An 8,561-nucleotide genomic window follows, 5' to 3' on the forward strand; every position below is an offset into this window, starting at 1 on the left:
TGTGTGTGTGTGTGTGTGTGTGTGTGTGTGTGTGTGTGTGTGTGTGTCTGTGTCTGTGCTTGTGTGAGATCGTAAGCGTTTGAGTCGGTAACAAGTGGAAGAATGCAATTAACTTTCCAGGGCATCTCTGGAGAGATGGCAGCACTTTTGTGATTCTTTACCAACATAAATTGAAAAGGATCCAGCCTGAGGCTAAGTTAGACGCTGACAGCCCTCTTAGGCCCGACAGCCTTCCCATCATGCCACAGGAGGGCCAAGTGGACCAGTGGCTCTGCCAATCATTAATATGATTACCGCACGGTTTCCATGAGCATTTGCATACCTACCCGCGCTTTTACAATTCTATGTTGCCGGTGCTTCCAATTCCAACACCCATTTGATATCAGCTCATAATCAATAACATCATATCGTCATATGGAAACTTCTGCGCCTGACTCTGAGATGACGTGGTCCAACACACCTCGTGTAATCCAGAGGCGATGAATTAATGAACTTCCCTGGCAGTGAGTTTAATCTCATTAACGACATGTACGCATGTGTTTTCTGAGCTCTGTTATTTGTCTGTGCATTCAGCCTGGTCTAGACAATATGCCGTCTATTTTCACAAGTAGGGGCACAACAAGCTGTTTATGAGATCTTGGGGGAAATGCGGTTCTGCAATATGACGGGGTCTTACAGATAAGCGTATCCGTAGAGCAAAGTCAAACAAGAGAGAGTTGGTCCACGGCCTCGAGGCGCTCACATGGCGTTATGACACAGATCCTCCGCCCTGCACACAGACATATTGAGTAGAGGTTTTTACAGAAAGATGGCTGATCAAATTCAGACATCACAAAGACATTAAATCATGTTTGTGATGCTCCCAAAAAGAATTCACAGCCGTCACTAATAATGTTAAAAGGAACAGCGTTGTTCCTGGGAGCCCCTGTTGCATTCGAGATAACTCAGAGCTCAAAAGATGGAACACCACTCAGAGTTCCTAGTGAACTCAGGACTGATGCATCAACCCCGACTTCATGCAGAAGCAGTTGTTTTACGTCACCCAACAATGGAAGCCTCCATTGTAAATGGTAAACCACCAACTCAGCTGTATTTAATGAAAATAATATTTAGTAAAACTTGTTCTGCATATACATTTATGTCACAATATGTCGGCATGTTATGAGGTAGCTGGTTTCGTTTTAAGCAACCTCTGAAAGTTATCTTCTTTGTACAGAAGTTTTTTTCAGGAAAATAATTGCGTGTACGCAAAAGAAGCATCAGTTCGGCGTCATGCACCTGGAACGTTTGGAAGTTGGAAGTTGGAACTGGGAAAATGACGACCTTTGAGTCGTGTACAACGCGGCATTATCTCTGCTCATTTAAAACATGTCGTTAAAATTATTTCCAGAGGTAGTGTCCACAGCTACTCTGGATAATCTACACACCTCACCGACTTTTTATTCAGTAGAAAATCTACTAGAAAGTCAGTAAAAACGTTTGCTCCATTTTCCTCCCATGTGCCTCTCTCTCCGACACCCATCTACACACCTGCTCTGAATCAGCCGCGTTATCTTCCGAGCCAATCAGCTCCATATCTGTTCTCCTGCCACCTCACCTCACTCCCTCACCTGAGCTTCTTCTTCACGCCCCTCGTCACATTCATTTGTTATTAAGTGCTGGTTTTCTGTTCAGTCCTTGGTTTCACTATGTCTACACCATGTCTGCACCAAACCTTGAATTAAAGTTATTTATCCGAGTCCATGTTCTGTTTAGTCTCACTTCTTTCAACACCACGAATTAGCTTTTATTCATGACCATTGTTTTAGGAGTGTAGAACGTTCAGAAATGGATCTCATTATCTGAACAAATGAAACCCAAACTATCTACATGGCTCCATACCACTAAGTTATTTTTTATATTTTTTGAGTGAAGTGACCCTTTTAACTATAACCAAAATCCAAGTGGGATTATGATGGAGTGTTTTTAAGTGTAAAAATATGCACAAAATAAATGTAAGAAACAAACTGCAAACATGGAAACAAAATCTTTACAAGAGTTGTTCCATTACTCTGCGCAGTAAAACTCACTGAAATTGTTGCCAAAGGCACTTATCACATTATTATCCAGCAGCTGATTTGTTTTGTTTTTCAGGAAACAAAGGAATACCTCTGGTGACGAAAGCTAATCCAGATCAGACTGTGTCTGTGTGTAAATGATGCGTTTGTTCCAAAAAACCAGAGAGGAGTATCAAAATTACCGAATCATCAAGGAATAGAATTTGGCAGCAGTACACACAGTGAGCATGGATGAGACTAATTTACTAAACATACCCTCCAGTCTCATAATTATATGTAATTTTACCGGTGTAATTAACTAATTTAATTACTACTCCTCAAGAGCATCAATTATTGATATTACAGAGCATTCAGATGGCAGGCAGAGCTCTCGACATGGCGCGCATTCAGAGGGTGGTAAACACATGCTGGCTCTCCAAGACTCTTGGCCAGCTTCCTACTAGCGCTCAGTGAAGGGGTGAGAGAGAGGGAGAAGCAGACGGAGGGAGGGAGGGAAGGAAAAAAAGAGAGAGCGTGCCATCGCAGACGTCCAGCGTTCCTTTGCACGGTTAATTAGAGCTTTGCATCGGCCTCATGAGGAATCTCGGAGGTGGACAAATAAAGCTTTTTGCCCTCGGACAGCTGGATGTCAGCCAGGAACTGTTATCATTCAAGCTTCTGTGGGGAAAAAAGGCCTTTACACTGTTTTTTCTCAAGCGATAAATCCGCACGTCGATATGTTTAAGGAAAGAGAATATTACGAGGCAAAAAAGCAATGTGTTTTTTTCAGAAAAGGTTGAATTTTTCTGAGCTTTAACACATTAACACTGTGTAACTGTTTGACAGAGGAACTCAAATTCACTCGAAGCGTTTTGCTAAAAGGACATTCAATAAAACAGCTTACAGTAGCTTAGCCTATACAACAAGTTTCCTCAAACCTAGTGGTTGCCCCTCTGCCTGCATAAATCTATTCAAAACTTTTATTGAAAAAAGTCCTGCAACTGTAACAAATTGGCATTGCTGCCGGTATGAAAAGTTTTGATTCTCAGGCAACGAATGTATGACAATGGTGATAAATGACACGCAAAAGCTTAAAATTCGTGACATGACATGCAAAATGTTCTTAAAAGGTATGTACGTATGTATTTATACGCCTTCCGGTGAGACCACGTTGTTCCATCAAATCATACAGAAACCGTACCAGCTCCTGACATGGTCGATTTTAATTGTCCATTATTCATGCTCAATTAGAAAAACAACAACAAACTGTACTGGTATGTTTGAACTAAGTCCAACAGGCACTGTGTCTATTTGTCATTTTGATAATCCAGCCAGCTGGCCTCTCCACGTAAAGTGAATGCAGGTGTGGATGCTGTCCAAACCAGCACTGCCATTACAGCCAATTATTAATATTGAATATTCTTGTCAGTTTACGTGTGTAATATCCGTATTCAAATGACACCATCGCTGTCCGCTAACGATTGAAGGAGTAGTTTCGCAGAAACAAATGTGCAGCGTCCTGCTGAGGTGAAGGTTGACACGCTGCAGAAATACAACTGACAAATCTTCTGTTAAAAACTGCAGCGTGAACACACACACACACACACACACACACACACACACACACACACACACAGATGATTTTAGTTCCAGCCTTCATTGATCCAGGAGATCAATGGTTAAAACATGTCCTTTTTAAAGAGTGTTACCAGAGTGTTTGTCTTTTCACCACAGCTGTGAGTGTAGTGGGAGAACATATGTATATTTACACATAACGTGTTAAGCAGCTAATAGCAGAGCTGCGCTTGTGGATGTGTTAAAATGTTTTCCGCTGTAGCGCTGCTAAGTGTCACCGTGCTGTTGTTCTGTGTGGCCTTCAATGACCAGCCTCTTTTGTTTCCATTAGTTCTCTTCAAGATTCAGCTGCAATGCTTCAAACGATGCACAACTAAAGACAAAAATATTGAGCGTAACATGCTTGCCTTAGAGATAAAAAATAAAATAGCATAGGCCTACAATTAGTGTTTGCAGCGCAAGGCAATTGAGAATGAAACAAGTGGAACAATAACCTGCATATCTTGAAACGGTTGCAAATGTTTCCTGCATGATATTAAATAATTATCATTAGTAGCTAAAAGGATACGGCTGGTAATATTCTATATAGACTGTCTCTCAATACTTTCTGAATGGCTCTCAGTGACAAGCTCATTTGTTCCTACTGATAATAATATAATCTTATTTGTTACAGAATTTTTCAAAACAGAGTTAGAAAGTGATTCACATGTATTTTACAATCAAGATTTAAAAAAAGAAAAAGTAAGTACAGCCCAATGATTACGTATATTCAATTAAATAAAAGGGCAGAGAATGAAACCTTTATATTCAGAAGAGAGAAGGCTGGAATGCTCTGCCTGCACCCTGACGTTTTGCTGATTCCGTGAATTCTTTCCAGAATCAGTTCAAGACACACCTGTTCAGAGTGGCGTTTGTTTAAAACTCATGTCCTATGCTTTTATGCTATGTTTTAATTGTGTTCTTTCAGATTTTTGTGTCGTCTTAAATGTAAAACTTTTGGCCCTTACAAGGTCACTTTGTGTTATTTATGCTTGTATGTGACTAATGTCTGTGAAAAGCGCTTTATAAATACATTTTACTTACTTTAATTACTTATTTACTTCCTGAAGATTCAAAATTGGGTCACAAATACATACATTAAAAGAAATAAAGGGCTAAATAATTTCCTAAACCAGCTGGTCACAGTCGTTTTTAGCAAAAGTTTTCATAACAGAAGGAAAGGGAGCATTTGTTTGTGGACTATTTTTAGCTGAGTACTAATACACAATTACTGTTTCCAGTGGGTAAAAAGAATTTGCCGCAGCCCGGCGGTTTATGTGGGATTGAGTCAAAATAAACTACAGTGTGTGTGTTCATGGTAATGAAGGAACATGTCAGCCAGTTTGTGGATGACTATGGACCTCTGTGGAGCTCTAGAGAAGGAAGATGTATCAGGCTTTGAACACACAATACCTATTAAAAACTTCTAGTCATTGCTGGTTTGGGTCATTTCATGGGATTGTCATGGAAGAGAAAAGACTGGCGGGACCATTCAGCAGTCTATATATCCAACTGTTACTGAACACAGTCTTATCCGACCATGTCAGAGGGGTTCAGTCTGGTCCCAAGTGAGCTGGCTGGCCTGTACTTGAAGTGGTGAGGCGAGGCACGCTGAGCACCAGGGTGAAAATGAAGTGTCTGACATCACGATATAGGTGTGTGTGTGTGTGTGTGAGTCACCATGTTTGTGTGTTAGAAAAAGAGAGTAATGCGAGTCATAGACTGGAGAGCGTTTGAGTTAAAAGTGTCATTTGCACTGTACATGTCGGTTCACATGTGCATGTGAGCGATCATGTTTTCTATGCACGACAATATACTGCATACACTCATGTGCGTGTGTGTGTGTGTGTGTGTGTTGACTTATGTGTTTGTGCACTCACATATAACTGTGTGCCCTGAACATCTCCTCTGTGCTCTTCTCTAATTATATTCATAACAGCAATCTGAATGTGCAGGGCCCATGATGAATGTGCCACCCAAGTGTGACTCGCTCCTAATAGGATTCTGGGATACGCCAGCAGTCGACAACAGGGGCCCCGAGTGGCAAACAACGCCCCACGCCTCGGTGTCACACACACACACACACACTCATACAGAAATAAATGGACTTGTACTGCACACAACGTAATGACATACACACAGTATGAGAAGTTCACATGGTTGTGTCAGTGAGCTTTCTTTTCTCTTCGCTCTTTGTTTCTCACTCACTCCCCCCTCCTCTTTATCCTTCACTGCTGATGAATTTTGTCGTGAATCTCACCTTCATCGCATGGGCGGTGCCAGGAGCAGGTTTACAGGGTGGGTTAAACCCTGACTGTTTTTCAGCAAAGCCTCACCTCTGACGTCACGAGCAAACAATGAGGTGGCTAAGCTGGAACTGGCAGATAGCGCTGCAGGCCACGCTAACGGCTCAAACAGCGGTAACAGTGCCAACAGAGATCCCCGTGCTAATGGGGGGTTTGCACTCACTGGGTCGACCAGTCTTCCACGACGCCACTGTCCCACCACTGTGGGTTAGGGCAAGGCCCCGGTTCTAGACTGCTTTGAATGGGGGGGCAATAAGAGATTTTCGTGACTTTTTTAGCTAACACAGTCTGTAAATGGCGATTAATGGCATCTTTCCTCCTCTTTTTTCTTCTCTATTGATGTATTCCACACCTACATACTTTGTCACAGTCACATCACGGGGTCTCTTAGCTCTGAAACAGCAGTGACAATAAACGTGATGACATGAACACACATCACCACAAGTCTGCACACAAAGACAGATGGAGTATTTATGGGCTTTACTATTTTAACTGTAATTCTAATATATCTCAACTTGTACATGGTCACATAGTTTAGTAATTCATGTTACACAACAGTGTTTGCACTGCAATGGGTTTCAATGACAAACATTAGGAGAAAAGAAAGTTGGGGGTGAGGGGTGCCCAGTCTGATGTGTGTACAGGTCTGTGTGGTTATTGTGTAACAGCCTGGTGTTTTTTCAGGTGATTCAATGAAGGTAAACACAGTGAACAGCCGTCTGTAACGGCACTGCACTCTGAGCCTGCGGACCTCTCGACATGTCAGTCCTCCATAAAGTCAGTCTAACATTTGATCATGTGGTCAGTTATTGCAAACTTGCCAAGGAACAATGGCTAGATAACCTTTCGAAAGGATCCACAGCTTAACCATGCGTGCGCTACACAGGTTCACCAAACCCAGGTCAGAGCTTAGCAGGAACCAATGTGTTTTAAACAGAATGATAGGAGCAAACGTGCTGACGGAGCGGTATACAGGCTTTTTAAAATGATTTTGTTTATTGTATTGTGAAGAACGTAATGCTCAGTTTTGATTGACGCAGTCAGAGAGGTATTCCTTTAACTATATATTTATTATTGAGGCTGTAGTTTGCTGAGGTGTTGTACTGGATTTCATTATATTGAGGAACATGTTTCAGTATAGCACAGTCCAGTACAACAACACCGCCAACTATGACCTCAGTTTTAGTGCATTCAACTGTCGTTAGGTGTACTAAAAAAGTGGCCAGTGAAATGTGAGAACTGTTCTTTAACCATACCGACCAATCAGAAGGACTCAAAGTTGCCTCATAAGTCTAATATGAACAGAGCATGCCTCTAACTAAACTATTGGAATGATTTAAATGATCAGCTACTCTTTTCTGTTGCTAAGGAGTCCACATTTGATGCGCCCTTGTAGCTTTATGCTCCACGTTCCGCTCTGCAGGGCTCTCCAACTCCAGTATTTGTTGAAACTGAGTCACTGAGGTGTTGCTTCAATAATGCGGTCGCTTTTGAGGCTTTAGCTTTGTGGTGTTTTAGTGTCCGTCTATCTGCTGGTGAGCTGCCACTTGTGACCACGGTGTCAACAATATTCCATGCGTGTGAATTGCTTGTGATTGATGGCAGCCACGCAGTCGGTTTTGAACTTTGAAGTCATTATTTGTCTCATGCTCATATTTTCATGTTCATCATTATGGCAAACAAGGTTCATTTTATTGGTAATAACTTATATAATATAAAATCAAACCTGTACCATAACGGTAAAATCAGCAGTACTGATTTAATTTTTCCATATTTTTACGGTAGAATTCTGGCAACTGCAGCTGCCAGTCTTATTTGCTCTACTGCTACTGCACTACAGTGCTAATATCTCTAACAGCACGGTCTTATTCCAGAATATTACCATATTCATTACCATATTCAGGGGTATTACATTGTCCCTTTGTATAGGTTGTGTTCTATATGCCTCTAACAAAGCATCTGTCTAATAATCTGCACATTAGCATAAGAAAGAGCTGTGTTTTCTACCTTCAGGTTCAATTCGGGTTTCTGCACCTTTCCAGGTACGCGGAGGTGAGATCTGAGACGTGGAGTGGATGTATGGGATAAGACGTACAGTCAAAGGCCTTTCCTCCGGGACGCCATTACAGGGGCGAGATGGGACAGGAGGCCCTCGCTGCACAAACACACGCCACTCGGCATCCATCCGTCAAAGTGTCAGCCTGGTTTCTCCTCTCCTGCCTCCCAAAGAATCCATTGTGAGGAGAAAGAGTCCCGCTGCACTGAGCTGTAGTGTCTTGTAGCCCTGTATATATATATATATATATATATATATATATATACTGTATATATCACATGTATCCGTTCTGTGACTGACATCAAAGCCGCGCCCGTTTGATGTGTTGGCCGTCCCGGTTGGTCCCAGATGAGCAGGAGGGGTCCACACACACACACACACACACACACACACACACACACACACACACAAACATGCATACATGGACATGCACACAGGCATGCAGGGCAGTGGACAGCCTATCAGGCCCCCAGCAGGCCCCTCAACAGGGCTCTGATGGGCTGTGGCATTGATAGACCATCTGTAACTGTGTCACGTTGGATTACACTG

The sequence above is a fragment of the Anarrhichthys ocellatus genome, unplaced genomic scaffold (assembly GCF_004355925.1).
Source record: "Anarrhichthys ocellatus isolate YVR2014 unplaced genomic scaffold, GSC_Weel_1.0 scaffold43, whole genome shotgun sequence".
NCBI classification, from domain to species: Eukaryota; Metazoa; Chordata; class Actinopteri; order Perciformes; family Anarhichadidae; genus Anarrhichthys; species Anarrhichthys ocellatus.